The sequence below is a fragment of the Adiantum capillus-veneris genome, chromosome 11, assembly GCF_014529385.1.
Source record: "Adiantum capillus-veneris isolate H3 chromosome 11, ASM1452938v2, whole genome shotgun sequence".
Classification (NCBI taxonomy): Eukaryota; Viridiplantae; Streptophyta; class Polypodiopsida; order Polypodiales; family Pteridaceae; genus Adiantum; species Adiantum capillus-veneris.
In genome coordinates this window covers 32,741,150-32,756,311 of record NC_140941.1, presented here as the reverse complement: position 1 = coordinate 32,756,311, position 15,162 = coordinate 32,741,150, and positions in this window count along the sequence as shown.

The following is a 15,162-nucleotide window of genomic DNA, read 5'->3' as shown; positions in this document are numbered from 1 at the left end:
TAAGGCCAGCTAAGGGCTACATGAGTCACTATTTCCAATAGACTGGTTTGAAGGACTCAGAACAGGACCAACTGCCAAGAGACCAGAAGTTGAATCAAATAGATGCCTTAGACCAGCTGATTTTAAAAAATGGGTCAGAAAATACAATGGATCAAAGGATCCATATGACCACTTATCAACCTTTAAGCAAGTGCTAAGACCAAAATGCATATTCAATTTCTATACTCAATTCGAGGGGTTTGTAATGACATTAGATGGGAAAGCATTAACATGGTTACAAAACATTTCACCAAGGTCAATCATGGACTTGAACACATTAACTCAAGGACACAGTAGCTCAAATCTACAGCTTTAAACAGAAACATGGTGAGTCTGTTAGGGATTGTGCGACTCGAATGGAACAATACATTGTCAGATGCCCAGGGCTAGAGATACCTGAAGAAGAACGACTAATATCATTGTTTCTAGAGGGACTGCTAAATAAAGAACTTCATGCTATACTCTATAGAAAGAATCATGCTATTTAATTAGGAGACCATTGTGATATTTTCAATGAAGAAGATGTCCCTAAGGATAACCAAAGTGAGAAAATAGCATCCACTAAACCAATACAAGTGGGAACGACTGCAGCAGCACCACTTTTTAGCCATAGAAGACATGCTCAAAAGAATGAATGACACGATGAATAACATACAAAAAGCACCTATGAGGGGACCAGGACAAGGGATACCTCAACAGGGAAAACGAATTAGACCACAAAAATGGTGTGCAATCAAGGGTAAATGGACTAACCATGAGACCAATGAGTGCTTGATGGGAATGTTCAGTACGTCCCCATGAGGCCACAAGGACAATCCATGTACAGATACCAGCCTAACATGGCACCAGCTTAAAGACCATCAATGGGTATGGAAAGACCTCAACTTGTGTTGGGTCAACAACCACCGTATCCAGGATATAATGTAGTGCCTGTAAAGTACATACACCCAGAGGGAGTCATAGATGAACAAGCACTAGTGCATGTTACACCCTATGCTGAGCCTAGTCCATCTACCATAATGGTAGAAGGACATTGGTATAATCCACATCCACCACCAATGGAAGAACCTGTGACTTATGCTCCACCAGAGCTTGCACCAATGTATTATGTGGCTAATCAAGGTGTTAGACCTCCTATGGTAAGATCTATGGTTATGCCAAGAACGCAAAGCTGTCATAATTGTGGTGTAGATGATCATTGGAAAAATGGATGCCCAAAGCCTGACAAGAACCTCATGTCAGTTGAAGCTTATTGCATACAATGTTGCAAAAATGGAGGACACTTCTCGGAAGATTGTCCAGAATATCCTTTAAACAAGGATAAAACAGTAGTAAACATAGTCCAAGTGATACCTAGTAGCTCAGCTGAGAGTGAACCGATTGTTCCAATCAAGGTAATCACTAGAGCCTAGGCTAAAAAAAAGAAACATAACTCTTGTAATGATTCGAAGAATAAAGAAGTTGCCTCTCAAAAGACCAAAAGAAGCAGAAGCAAGAGGTATGAGATGAGAAGGCAGAAACAAAAGGTTGAAATCAAGGAGAAAGCAAATAAGCTATTCCAAGAAAAGGTGAAAGAAATTGGAAGCGAAATCAAGGAAACAACCGTGAAATCTGGAGGATCAATTTTTGTTGATAAAATTTTTGAGCCTATTAATGCAGCCTTTGAAGCCTACCAACTAGGCTTCAAAGGATTTGAAGCATACTTGGTAGCCTATTAATGCAGCCTTTGAAGCCTACCAAGTAGGATCAATTTTGGTTGATAAAATTTTTGAGCCTATTAATGCAGCCTTTGAAGCCTACCAAGTAGGATCAATTTTGGTTGATAAAATTTTTGAGCCTATTAATGCAGCCTTTGAAGCCTACCAAGTAGAACTTAAAGCAGGCCAAAACATGGAAAACAAATGGAAAAACTATTCTTCTCTAGACATAGAAGTAGCTAAGCTTGAAGCTTATCAGAATCTGGTAAGAATCATGCAAGAAATGATGGAAAAACAAAAACCCAAGCTCAAAAGTATGGCAAAACGTGAGGAGCTTGTGTTAAGAGACAATCAAGAAAAATCCAAAGTGGTGGTAGAACCCCACATTGAAACAAAAGATCCATAACTTATAGTGCTGGACAATGAAGATGCCTTAGACGAAATTCCATTTGTAGAGGAAGACTGGCCTAACTCTAAAGTCGGCTCCTATAGAGGAAGTTTGGTTAGACAACTTACCTCCTGATATGGACATGGATGTATAATCCTGTATGGGGATTGCGGATCTAAAGATTCAGAGTTTTGAAACCATTGACCCTGAAAACATCACCCGCTTACTTGGGAGATGACGATAATGAATCCGTAGTGTGTAAGACCACTCAGGTAAAAAGAGCGGAACAGACCCTAGAAGTAGACAACATTCATTCAATCATGTCTACACCCATCCAATGCACTCTTAATTTGGGAGAACTGTTAAAACTCAGACCATATTTAAGGAATGATCTATAGAAAACCCTAGAGAAGGTGGGGATAACGGGGCTAATCTCAAAAATTTTGGGAAAATTGAAAACACGTAATGGACGACAAAGAGATTCGATCTGTTCCAATGAACAAAGTCGGAGAGTATTACGAAGGGAAAGAAGGAAACAACACCCTTCCAGTGAAATATAATAACATTGAAACCATGGCAATACTGGGTAGTGGGGCAGGCATAGCCATAGCCACAAAAGCAATATGAGAATCCGGGGAAAGCCAACCATTAGACAAACTCGAAAGAAATTGCAATTGGCTGATGGACACATTGAAAAACCAATAGGGCTGCTCGAAAAAGTGATAGTTAACTCCTGTGGGATTGAATATCAACACACTTCTGCCATAGTAGACTTTGGGAAAAAATCTCAATTACAAAATCATATTGGGAAGACCTTTCATGCGACAGGTACAACTTATCCAAGAGGGAAACAATTATTTGTACTTGAAGCAAGTGGGATCTATAACGAGGGTTAATCTAAAAGATCACACTTATAGAGACGTCATGAAAATGCCCATACAAGAGTTTCATTTAGTCTCTTCGGCTGAAACTAAGCTTCTATCGTGGTTGAACAAAGACACTCCTGTTTGGATGTGCGGAGCTTATAAATATGGGAGCTAAAAATGAGAAGAATGTATTTTAGAAAGGGATTGCACCGATGAATCCTTTTGAGAGCATTTGTTTGAGCCATTTGAGTGGACTCAACTTTTAGCGACAATGGATGTATGTGTGAATATGTCTATGCCTACTCAATTTTGCAATGAGGACGGCTATGGCATAATTCCCATCCAAATGATTTCAACCCTCCACATTGAAGATGAAATTAAGGAACCCAAGGACTTGATGAAAGCTCAACAAGTCTTTTCACACCTCTATGTTAGCAGTGGCTAACACAAGCTACACCACATGTGCATCAAGCGTGAGATATCTATGGTTGTGCATAATATTTTCGACTCACTTTGTATAAGTCTTGGGCTCACTTGGAGTTCCAAAATTGTATATGCTAGTTTGAGGGCTCAAGCTTAAACCCATAGCAGAAGGTATTGTGGTGAAAGCCCTTAAAAGGAAGCCTTTAGGCAAGGAGGCTTCATTCTTGAGTATCCAATCTTGAGGATCACTTTTGAGATCAGCTTCCTCTCTCTAGAGTATTCACTCTTTGGCCTAGCCTTGAGCTCAATGTCTATGCTTGGGAGGCTAGTGCTAACCATTGTAGTTAGAGTAAGCTCTTCTTGATTAATCTAATTCTTATTTTCTCATTAGTCGATCTCTTCTTCTCTACATTTCATCTTGTCATGAAGTAGTATTACACTTTCATTATTCTAGATTTGCGAGATGTATGTACTTCTTGCTAGTAGCCACTCTTATCTCTCTACAAGCAATTGATTTGTGATATTTAGCACCACTAATTATGTTGATTAAGTTGGGTCTTATTCTTGTAATTTGTGTGTGTGCCCTATTCTTTGCTTGTGTGTGTAGATAGGTTTTATGAAGCTCTAGCACCATTCACCTCGTGTGTGTAGCTATTGATAAAGTGCCTTAATTGACATGTGGTAATTAGTGTGTGCTTATCATTATTGTGCTTGGGGTTTCTAGTCTATGGCAATTCGGACTTCGGTGGGCTTGATGTGTGTAGGAGATTAATTGATTAGTGATTAGAGTAGGTTTAGACTTAGTCTTTCTATGGCTAATCTCTACTTGCATTGGAGAGGTGATCTCTTGAATCCTCTATCCTATTCATCCGATGCTCGTGCTTCCATGCCCTAGCCGGGTTTTCGGATCCATGGATTTGATACTTTTTTGTGGGTTACGATTAGGTTGTGCTACAACGCCTCCCTACATTTGGCACCGCTATCGGGGATCGATAACCTAAGCTAGTGAGCTTCAGATGTGTAGAATAAAGTAACTTCACTACTAATTTTGTTGGTTTTTTAGTGTGTGAAACTCATTTTTTGGTTTGATTTGATTATGTTGTGCAAGAAATTGATGTTAATGTTGAGTTATGAATACCCCAAACCCCCAGTTTCACTAATTTCATGCTAACCCTTGCTAATTTGCTTCTTTCCATGCTAGTTTTACTAATTTCATGCTAATTTCTACTATGACTAACCTTTCTAACCTAACCACTAACATTTGAAGTGTAACATATGTGAAATCCCCTTGCAAGAGGTGGAATCATCATTGTAATCAAGTTAATTGTGCTAATTTATGCCTAATTTGATTATTTGAGTGTGTGATTTTTTGACCTACATATGGTCAATTTTGGAGCAGATTTGATGGTGCACACACTTGTGTGTGTAATGATGCCACTTCGCATGGAGCAAAGTAATTTCTTGGAGTGTAATTACAATGTAAGTGCAATCACTTGTTATGTCAATTTTCGATTGATCAATGTGATTCAATTTGCTAATTATTTTGTAAAATTAGGTGTGTAACACAAATTAACCTACACTTTGCACCTAATTTGATACACTTGGAATGAAATTGATTGTCAAATTGTGACTAATGAACTTTGTGTGTATCCAAATAATTCTTAATTCTTATCAAGAATTCATGTGTGTGCATAAAAATCATTGTGTGTGTGCATACACCAAAGAGGGAAAAAAATTGTCAAAAATTTCAAGTGTGTGTGCATGCATAAAAATTGATAGAATTGATGATACATGAGTATGCAATCATGTAAATGATGTGTATGCTAGGCTAATTCAATCATTGGATAAGCCTAATTGCCGAAAAAATTGGGCAAAAATTGAGTGTGTGCCCATCCATGACCACTTGATTTTCAATGATTGATGCTCAATTAGGAAACCTAAATGGTTTTTTGGTTGTGAAATGTTCATGAAACGTATGTGCAATCATTAGGTATAAACCTAAATTCATTTTCAATTGCGAAAAATTTGATCATTTATGCTTAATTTTTTAGTGTGTGCATTGCTTGATTGGGTGAAAATGGTTTAAATTTTTAGAAATTGAGCATGCATGCATTTACTTATGCTTGATTGAGTTTGAAATTTGTGCATTGCAATGTGAAATTGATGTAATAGTTGCATAAAATTTGGCCTAAATTTGGGTGTGTGTGCCTACTCAATGGCATGTGCAATTTGGTGCTTGAATGAATAATTGGTATTTTTTACCAATTATGATGATTAATTTGGCCAAATAATTGATGTGTATGCCGATTTTATGGGAATTGGTAAGAATTTGATTGATTGTGCATTTGCAAATGCCATAATCAAATAACCTCACAAATCAAAAGTGATCAGCCGATTGGATTTGGATGATTAGGGCCATGCAATATGAGCAATTAAATCTGCTATGATTAAAAATTGGGTTTGAATTGGCTAAGGACAATTAGGCCACTTATTTGTGCCAATTGGATTTGAGAATTTGAGTGATAGCATGCATGAAATTTGATCTATTATCAAAGATATGTATCATTGAATTGCATGATTGACTAAGCATGCTTGTGTGCTAGTAAAAAGGAGATGATAACTTCTTAAGGAGAACTTCACCTTGCATGTGCACTAGTGGAAGTTATATAATGCAAAGGAATTTAAAATCCAAGATGAGCTATAGCTTAAAAGTGTTAAAATTCAAGCTTTCTCAAATCGAATCATGGGAGGCCGTGGGGCATGCTTGAAAGAATTAAACATGCAATTGACAGCTCTCGATCAATGAAATTGGAAATATTTGACACTTCAACGCTTTTCAATTCATGCTAAGATTGATGTTTCACAAAAATGCATCAATATTTGACAATTTACCGGTCTTAAAAACCATCCCAAATGTTCGTCAATGCCTCGTGGAAATGACCCCTTAGAGGAAACAAAACAAAAGCAAGTGCTCTATTTTTGGGGTCAATGATTCCTGCTTTACTTCGTATGGCCTACCCACAAAATCGATTGCATGTCCAGGGCAGGGATCGTGCTCTGCATACTCGCATATGGCGTGCCATGCGCCAAGCCATAAATGTCTCCCCTGGCTCGTAGTTCCCAAACATACACACACACCCTTTTTGGCCTGCCCAAAGGGCAAAGGCTATACAGATGGCTTGTCTTTTTGCTAACTAAAATACTATTTATTTATTTTGTTCATTTTGTGGGTTTATATCAAGAACCACTATTTGGCATGATTAAAATTGGAAGTAGGGATAAGGATTATCCATGTGAGGGAGTGATGAGATGTGTCTAGGGTTGCGGAGTCTCATCATCTGTCTTCTTTACCACTTTGGAGTTTGCAAGCTCTTACCGAGCCCCAAGGTTTGGTCAGAGAACCAGGCAGCGGATTCCCTGTGCGTGAGTCGCCCATGGCGGGGTTGAGAGAGAGAGAGAGAGAGAGAGAGAGAGAGAGAGAGAGAGAGAGAGAGAGAGAGAGAGAGAGAGAGAGAGAGAGAGAGATCAGCTTGTGACTGTGTCATGGTTCACTCACGTATTGAACCCATTGTAGCATTTGGGATTCAGTTGAACAGCAATAGCCGCTTCAAGGCTAGCACTTATTACGCTGTACCAACTGTTTTGCTGAACTTTTTGGGCTTCACATTTTATGTCTTTTGCAGTGTTTTTCTACCCCCTACGTAGTAACGCAACCCTAAATCGACGAACTTGCAAGAGGATGGGGTTTTCCTGCCGCCACAGATGCATGTTTAGGTAATCATTTGTTTCTTCGGTTATTTTTGTTTCTCTACACATTTGAACCTTAGCCTACTTTGCTGCTCTGATGATGGAATTGTTGGTGAAAAATAGAGTTACTGGACCGAGTCCCCATCTTCTGCTCCCTCCTACCCCACGCTCTCTGTCATTAGCTTACTCAAGTTGATCTCGTCATCTACACCGACGTTGACGGCGAAGATAAATCCATGAAGCATTATGATAGGGTTCCACATTTAGCAGGGTTGGTGCTTTCGTCATGCTGCCCAGTTCAAGTTTCATGATGATGCAGTTTATTTAAACTCACATTAGGTGAATTAGTACTCTAATTTCTCACGATGATCTGTGCAGCCTGGTTCGGAGATTGCATGGTCGACCTTTTTGGCGATGTGGTTTGCTCATTTAAGTGTTGGCCTCTCGAGTAGGGTGGTCATGGCTGTGAGCCGACCTGTGTGTGGGCCGTGTGTTGTGTTTGTAGGGAAAACGCAGGGAGTAGCTATGTATATCATGGCATCAGTCCCTTGATCCCATTTGTTTTGTTCATTGGTGCCTACAGTGAGTGAGCCGTGGCATCGAACCCTCTCATTAAGGGTCAATTCAGCAATATGTTTTGTTTACGCACCACGAGAATTTTGTCTTGGAGACATTGCAGAGTCTTCAATGTATTTGGATAAGTGTGGATGATGTGAAGGTTGCTTATGATGCAATTTTTGTTCTTGCTCATCTCTTGTGCTTTGTTGTTGAGTGAAGCGTACTTCTCCGCTTCATCTTGTCTAAAATGGCAGTTGCAGATTATTTGAATGTGCATCAAGCTAATTCGCACTAATTTCAATGCTAATGTGTGCAACCTGGTTCTCAGATTACAGTCTTTTCATGTTGGTGTGGGCCAGGGTGAAGCTGGATTTGGTGGTACATTGTTCGGTGACAGTGAAGAGTGCCTTTGGCAATAGAGATTCCAAAATCTTCCTTGCTTGTATGCCTCATCCAGATTGTTGCTTTCGTGCTAGCACTTGTCACATATGCTGAGATTTAGCAGCAAAAGGCCTTTATGTTGTATATTCTGTTGATGTGGGAAAGGGGTTGGGTTAGATATAAGCACAATTTTGTTTATTGGTGCATAAGGGCACTCATTGTAACAAGAGGGCTGAAAGGATGAACATTTCCTTTGAAACAATGAGAAATGAGGATGTATTTTTTGTAAATTGTGAAAATTCAAGAAAACTAATTTTGTCTCTAAGTGGTGGTTAAGTGAAACAGTCCATTATTGGGTGTGGTTGGATGTGGAAATTTCGAAAGTAGGTCTCTTTGCAGAGCTTTCGGCCCTCCATGGATTTCCCTTCTGCTCGGTTGCACATTCATCATCATCATCAGTATCCCCCGCCCTCTCTCGTGTCTTGTGGGCAGCTGGATTCTCCTCAATATTCCCTTCTCCCCTGCTTCACAAGCTTGCCCTGCCTCTGCCATTTGCCCTCTTTTGCACTTCTCCAATTTTGCTCACCCACCAGCTTGCAGAGAGAGATGCCCTCTCTAATTTGTCCCATGGCTTTTCCCAACGCACCTTTCCCATGGCTTTTCCCAGAGCTACGCTTGTGAACTCCCAAGTGTTGGGGTTGGCATCTCGCCATCGCTATGGTAGGGAAGGGTTTCTTTTAATGGGTTTTTGTTTTTTTATTTTCGGCTTGCAATGCTCTTGGGTTTTGGTGTTGTGCAGCTAGCGGTACTGCTTGCAGCACTGGTGGATTTTTTGAGGGGTATCGACCTGCTGTAGAAGGATCGGCCTACGAGAGACACTGTTAGCCTTGGATTTTGGCATGCCGCAGGGTTTTTTTTTTTTATAATAGTGATGTTTCATATCTGTTAGGTATAGAGACGTTTGTTACTTTGCATGAGGAAGATTTGCCACAAATATTACACGATAGTTATGGAGGGCTCCTCATTCCTCTCTTTGTGTGAGTGGTTGTTTTTTGTGTTGTTTCACTCTAATATATGATGGGCAGAAGGTGGTTAAGTTCTTATGTGACAATATTAGGTACTCATTGGTGCTATTTTCTAAGCGATCTCGACGTGTTGTAAGTCACAGCGTTGGCGGATCTTGAAGTGGTGTAGAACGGCGTGTTGCGGACGAAAGATCGGAGCTCATTCGTGCTCTTATAAGGTGGGGTATCTTGACTTGTTGCAAGCCACAGCTTTGACGGATCTTGATGTGCTGCAGAATTGCAGTCTGTGGACGGCAGATCCGGTCTTGAGGTTCATGCATGATGTTATAACTGAAAGGCCTCTTTGATTGCGTTGTGTTGCACCCCCTAACTACATGTGTCCAACGTTTTCCTGGCAGGAGTTTTTTCTCGAACTAATTGCAACAGGAAGCAATGGGCATGGTGGGAGGCGTGGCAACATCTCCCTCTCTCTCTCTTACCTCTCCCTACTTTTCCTTCTTTAAGTGACTGCACAAATGCGAAGGTGTCACTACATGCCTTGTTTCACCCTTGTTGGCATGTTCGTAATGATGAAAGGATGCAACCCTGACATTTTCATTCTCTTAATCGAGAATTTACTGTAAAAAATCATTATATGTTCATATATTGTTGCGGCCCTCGTTGAATGCTATGCTTATCTTGAGTTTTTGGTGTTGCTCTTGTGCGCAATTTATCTGTGTCTTATGATTTTGTTTTGAAAAATATATTCTTTGCGACTCTTTAAGCACAACAAAGAGATCTTGCAGTGATGGTCAGAGTGAAGTCTTGACTTGTTTCCAGCCATTACATTAAACAGTGTGCTTGCACACTAGTCTCACACTAGACTGAGCAAGGCAATTTCGGGTGATATTTAATTGATGATAAGATGTTTAGTGCATTTAGATTTTATGGGAATGGTTTTCAAGATAGAGTTCGGTTTTGGCTTTGAGGGTTATGTATGGCTTTGAGGGTGTTTCTGAGCTTTCTTGTGTTTGGAAAATGGAACACTTGCCTTTGCAGGTCTGGTTGCTTTTATGGATAGCCCTGGAGAGACAATGAATCTAGGGGGTACGATGTTATTTTTGCATCTGCTAATTCCTCAGCATCCCCCTTGCAAACGTACGGCCACTCGACAACCCTTAAGTTTGGTACGCATTGATCCGTTTGAGTGTCTCTGCACACGTTGGCTTGGCATTGGCAAAGGTAGCAGGACACGACATAGGTGATGGTCTTTAGGCTGCAATAGGGTACTGAGGAAGGCGGCTAAGTTGCATGAGGTGTCAGTGCCAGCCCTAATTACAGAGCATAACAGTTCATGAAAGGTCTCCAAAATATTGGATTTGTGGGGATTTGGGAATCTCCAAAAAAGTTAATTTTTTTAATAGAAGTAATTAAGGCAACTAGTCTGTATGGCAGGGGTTCTGATAACTACTCCAAGTTGAACAAGCATGAACACATGCAAGTGAAGGTAGAGGTTGAGGCATTCCACTTCGAGGTTCAAACACTAGCATGTAGCTGCCACTAATCAGTAACACACTCCGAATACAAGGCAAGAGGCCTTCAATGCACATCTTGGAATAGATGTCTATTGTATGTCTCCTATAAAAATCCACTAGTGCTCTAATAAAATTGGGAAAATTACCAAAATACCCCTCAAATTTTAAAAATTCCCAAATTTCAAAATATTCATAAATTCCCAAAATGCCCTTCAAATTTTCCAAAATTCCCAAAATACCCCTGGTTTTGAGTTCACATTTCTATGAAGATAAAATAATTTGTAGCTTTTCGTAAGAAGATTGATTGTCTATATTACAAGATTCTAAAACTAGAATTTGAGTTGGTTACGTAGGCTTTGAAAACAATCAATCTACTTCATTATTTTTAAACATAATTGCTCTTTTTTTGGAGATAATTTGTGTCAGATTCATGCTAGGCACTCAAAAATGGACCTCAATTGTCGAAAAGGAATATAGATTAGAAAATCTTAAAATTCCAACCAAAATAGAAACAAGGCTATTTTGGCAATTTGAGGGGGGGTTTGGAAATGCCCACAAATTAGAGGGGTTTTTTGATAGTTTTTCCAAAATAACTTTATGGAGCCGGATTTTGATCCTTTTCATCCCTATATGAGATATTTGAGAAGGAAAGCTTTACAAAAACTGGAACTTTTCAAATAAAAATCCTAGAATTGGAGATCTCTAAAATTTCTTCCTAAAATTTGAGGCGGTCATATTTTGATTTGGATAAAGCGAACTTACCTTTTTCCGAGCCTTCGTTGCTAGCGGAGCAACTACTTGCTATGTGGCTATTTAATTGTGTTTGAGAGAGGCCGCTTGAACAATGCCCTTTCTTTTTCTTTAATCTCTATCTTAATTTTTGTTGAACTTGACCCCTAGGGTTTTCATCTATGCCAATATCCCACTCTTCGACCTCTTATCATCCGGAAGTAACCAATTTGGACCTCCTCCTTTCTGTTTAGCCAATGAATCTGCTCCTTTCTCCGTAATAACTCCAACTTCATATTCAATGAATGGATCACTCAGCTTCATGAGTCTAGGTTGCATCTATATCTGTTATAGAATTGATGTTTTATTATTGTTGTTTATTGTGTTATTTCGGGTATTTTGCAGGGAGCCACGACTGCCGATTGTAGCAGTGGTATCAGAGCACAAGGCTACGCTCTTGGTAATAAACAACCGGAGAGATTTACGAGTTGGAATTCGAGAAAAAAATGGATCTTTGCGATTTTTGTACTTGAGATAAGTGCAACTACACAACTTTCTTTTATTCCACTTAATTTTATCGTTTTTTTGTTTTGTCTGTTATGGAATTTTTTTCAAAAGATCTCAACATAATTTTTTGTTAATCTATGATTAGTAGAAAGTAGAAAGTAGAAATAACAATCTATGATTAATTTTTTGTTAATCTATGATTAGTAGAAAGTAGAAAGTAGAAAATAGAAATAACAATCTTTCATAGTCAGAAAAGCCTGAACCTTTTTGCTTAAACCTGATTTCTATTTATATATATAAAAGAAGAGGTCGATGCTTGTTGCTCAAATCGCTACAAAACTCATTGATGATAACAACACTCATTAAGGTAGGCGTAATGATCTTGTTTCTAGTCGGTCCGAGTTGGTGAAAATGCAGTAAAATCTTTTAAGAGGCACGCACATAATTGCCTGCTGCTACCATTTTAGCATGAAGGGGTGCTAGCCATAACGACTAACATAATGAAACAAGGCCATTCCTTTCCATCTTCACAACACAAGGTAGGCTGATGTTAAATATTGTAGCGCCCAACAGCATATTGTGACTCAACAGGGCCCGCTGAAAAAGGCAAGCTGGCAATTCCATCACCAGTTCTTCACCAGCTTAATATGGCCGGATGAGCTGCAACCATGCAACTTATAAGCTTGCTAGGTTTGGCACAAACAAACAAGGCTAGAGGACGGCGCTCACACACAGGATGGCACAGGGTAGTTGACTGAGCTAGTCAGTCGTGCATGCCAAACTCATGCTGCCCAACGCTTTGTATTCCCAATCAATGCTGCTTCCCTGGTACTGATGAGCGTTCTTGACGGTGCCGTTGTCATAGATGGTGTGGTGTACCGCAGATCGAGCATGCAACACTCCAGCTAAAAATCACTCATCTCCCACCCACCTCAAAACTTGCATGGCTCCAAGACCCACCAGATCAGCTACCAACCATCTCACACGCGCTACTTCCCCTCCATAAACCAATAGGCAAGTGGTGTCGTTATCAGATCGCATGCATGGATATCAACTGCAGTGAGCCCCCCGTGCCGCAGCAATAGCCACCAACCCGGCATAGAGCTCTAGCCATGAAAGCACATGCACCGGCTCTCGCGCTCTCTCCCTTTGTGCGCTTCATTCTTTCTCTCCCTCATATGTGGCTGACGGTGCAGGAGCTGCAGCAGCCACCCACTATTTTTATATTTACTTTCTTTTTTTTTCTCTCATTTGGTAGCATGCAATGTCCACTCTCTGTAGTCCGCCAAACCACGCAGACACACATACAATATGTACAACAACAGACACCATACTTGATGCAAAACAGAAAGAATCAAGAGAGCTTATGCAGCACCAGAGAAGCGAGGCCTGCACAGCAAAACTTATGCTGAAGAGAACAAGCAGCTGACGGACAGACGTAAATGTTGATTTACATATAATTGAGTAGTAGCTCCCGGCCATGGCCGCTACTGCTAGCTGCTGCAGAACGTCCTCGCTACAACTACTCATGCCTAACGATGATCTGCATCATGGGAAAAGGAGCACGAGAAGAAGTCAACTGCGTGAGCAATATGAGCTACGGCATGCCTAACAACTTCACCAACCCTGTAGCACCGCACCTTGCATGCACTCGTAGCTTCTCGACCACCATACACACACCCACACACACCACACAAATGCTGCTGAACTTTCTCTTTCTCTCTCTCTCTTAGCCTGAGCTCTTGCTCAATCTCTCATGTGCAGTTGACAGAACTCGTCTTCTTTGTCGGTCAGCATTGGCATACATGAGCGCCATCAGTTTTGATGGCTGCAGGGATTTCGAGGACACTCATGGCCACAGTCATCTGCTGGGCATGAAGGTCGAGTGGCTCCGTCTGCATGGAAGTGTCTGTGCCATAAGCGGAGAGCAAGGTAGACCCGTATGAGTAGCTAAGGAGCCTTCGGGCTTGAAGGTGGAGGACCTGGCCTCTATTGAGGGTCCACAGCCGTTATGGAGGGCTCGCCGTAGGGCAGCGAGGAGAATCATGATGAGGTTCATCGCACATAGCAGAGGTTGCGCCAGAGGATTGGCAAGCCGCATGACAGGAGGCCGCAATCTACTAGAGCTTTTCGAGGGGCTAGTAGCTACCCAGGGGAATGTGCAGAGCCTGCTGGGTAGGCACACGGCTGCACGCTCAAATCAAAGGCCGTTTTATATTTAAATTTTTTTATTATTTTTTTAAAATTTGTCCTTGATGATAGGGTTGATTCCTACCCTCCTAGCCTCAAACATTTTGTTTTTTGCCACAGCTAGTTGCTTAAGCGGCCCAAAATGCAGTCTCCTGCCACAGAGTGTTCTCATAAGTTACGCACCACGGTCAAATTTTTGTATACTATACTAGTGGCGACATGACCCCTCAACAACTCACAGATCGTTTCAACTTTCACCAATTGAACCATCATTCCCTATTCCAACTAATGATGCAAACTTTTGATCACCCTCATGGTCATTTGCAAAGGTTCACCTTGGATATAATAATGTCGATTAACACGATAATGGGAAATGGTAGACATGAATTGGCATTTACGTCCGTCTAGTTAGCATTATCGTCTTACAATTTCGTATAAGCTCTTGATATTGCTATTTTGAGCAAGCTGACAGTGCGACCCATCTATCTTGATTGCATTTTTGTCACACTATCCATGACTATTACTTGTGACCACACAAACACACCTATAGTATGATTGTCTTGTTAATGGCCAAACTGGCATCCCTAATTGTGCGATCCTTATTCTTCTATTCCAACTAATTACACATTTACTTCCCTTAATTTTGACTAACAAGGCTCTACCTCGTGTGCTTTGCATTATCTGACTTTCAAGGAATTATTTAGCCTAGTTTATGTAATTTGTACACGCTGCAGACTCTCATACTACGTACCTAGTACACATTTAAAAGAGAATCTTAAGTTTTTTGGTCTTGCCAGACATTTTCTTGATGCATATTCTTTTACATACTTTGACGTCTAATTGGAAATGTCTGATAGAGCAGCTAAGGTCAAATTAATTTCGCGTTGTTTTCTTTATTTGTTGGACCAATCTACTATTTATAGTATGGACTTTACATGATGTATGCTCGTGATATCATGACTAAACACTAGTCAATGCCCTTTAAACAATTATAAGTAATAATTCTTGAATCAAATTCTCAATAGACAACATAGTCTTTTATTTTATTTCAAATTACTAACATAAAATTAACATATTTTGGAATTGTTAATTATACTA